Below are 1,886 nucleotides of genomic sequence, written 5' to 3'. Positions count from 1 at the left end.
AGAAATAACTTTTGCCTCATTGACCTCGTCTTCGATCTATCATGGCAGCCGCGTGAGAAAGTGTTATAAAAGGCGCGGTCACATAGGTCGTACGATCGTCGTACGATTTCGATGCCATGGGAGTTCAAGCAGGCCGTGACAGCCACCAACCACAGACATGGACCCAAAACAGCATTTTTTCTACGAAGACAGTTGAACTTTACAAGAGAAGTACATTTCTGTCCTCCAAAATGCCGGACGTTAGCGATCGTACGACGACCTTTGTGAACGAGCCCTTTGTAGCAAACTATGCTGTACAGTTGGTACCCAAGTACAGTTATTAGGCATTGAAGTCTCCCGCATGCATGGTCAAACCACGGTAAACCTTATTGGCACAACAAAAGTGCAGCTTCTACCTCTACATAATATCAACAAGTGAATACAAAAGGCGTAACACGCAGGTATATGGATATATCAACATGTTGAATTAAACAATATTGTTTACATAACTAGTTTTAAAGTCAGCACATTCTTTGGCATATTGCTTCACGTCCCCTTCCTGACCTTCGGTAAGGTTTCACCGGTACCTTTGGCATATCTTACTGTCCTTTCTTTAAACGTAACAGTCCACAAACCACAGATAACACCAGTCTGAAGTTGTTTCCACAGCCAGAAGGCTAGTCACGTCGTCAGGACAGCTCCTTTCACCAACTTCAAGGCCCGGACATGTGTGGTGATGTCTGAAGAAGTATGTAGACCGCGACAGTCACCACCATGGTGAAAGAATAAGCCTGGTAAGTATCCAAATTCCGGGTCACAGCGCATACGACCAAAGATACGATGACGCTCAAAACCAATTCGGCGAGGTACTCGGTGTCGTCCATTCTGTAAAACAGGATAAAGCGATTCATTAGAGATCAAAATGTGACAGACAGTACAGCAGTGCGACAAAGAAACAATCTTAGAAACCACACCTACTCTAGTCTGTGTAACGCAAACTCCGCTATCCGGAGCTTGAAGCCTCCTCCCCGCGGAAACATATAGGCGCGGCAATGTACGACGCCGGCCTGAGAAGCGCGATTAAATCAGGCTACACCTACTCATGCCTGCATTTTACAGCACACAACCACAGCTGTATATGTTGCCACGGCTTTAGTTCTCCTGTCAGCCGCGAAGAAAAACAACGTAATAGCCACGTAGAAAAGAGTTGACAGTCAGTTTCTCAGGTTTCTACAGACGTCTTGGTCTAGTTTAACAGTCAGCGTTGTATACGTGAAGGTAGGAAACTCCACCAAACAGATTCCTTTGCAGCAAAATGGACTTTGGTTTACAAACAATAAGTCCAGGGTTCAGGTTCAGGACCGGTACCTGGACTTGATCCTCTGGACCTTGACCGTATCTGTACTTGAATTTTCTGTACCTGTACCCACCCCTAGACAGGAGTATACGACAACGGCTTATTTAAACCTTCCTATTAGTCGAGAAGCAAACCAAACAAGCCCCCTAGCTTCTTATAATTATCAACAGAGTTACACATGTTGAAATGTTACCTCGGTCTTCCATACACAGCCATATTTTGATCGCTCTCCGATGATAGTTTGTTAAGCGTGCGTGGCGTCAACTGTTCTGCTAGGCGAAATGCTCGGTATACTGTGAAACAGCGGGCGAAGGTCCTAAGTCTAGATCTTAACTACACGTCACCGAAACTGAAGAAATCTCCCTTTGTTCAGAAGCGGAACTCTGAGTACACGTCATCGAAACTGAAGGGATTTCCCTTTTCCGCTTCAGGGATACACATCAGTATACTCCAAACGACAAATAAAGAGTTAGATCTTATAAAGGAATCACAACAACGCACCTATAGGTATATGGTAAATGGTTATTGGTCATCTGCGTTTCATAGACAT

The 1,886-nt window shown here is 44.8% G+C and overlaps 1 long non-coding RNA gene across 1 annotated transcript; it reads right to left on the bottom strand.

Moving 5' to 3' along the window:
* Positions 1-443: 443 nt before the first annotated feature.
* LOC118423432 lies at positions 444-1,886 on the bottom strand. The gene is made up of 2 exons (XR_004832049.1): positions 1,530-1,886; positions 444-864 (listed from the first exon to the last, which is right to left on the bottom strand). It is a non-coding gene; the product is annotated as an uncharacterized LOC118423432 (long non-coding RNA).

The sequence above is a fragment of the Branchiostoma floridae genome, chromosome 9, assembly GCF_000003815.2.
Source record: "Branchiostoma floridae strain S238N-H82 chromosome 9, Bfl_VNyyK, whole genome shotgun sequence".
Classification (NCBI taxonomy): domain Eukaryota; kingdom Metazoa; phylum Chordata; class Leptocardii; order Amphioxiformes; family Branchiostomatidae; genus Branchiostoma; species Branchiostoma floridae.
The sequence above is the reverse complement of the archived record's forward strand: the minus strand, read 5'-3'. Positions and strand labels throughout refer to the sequence as shown.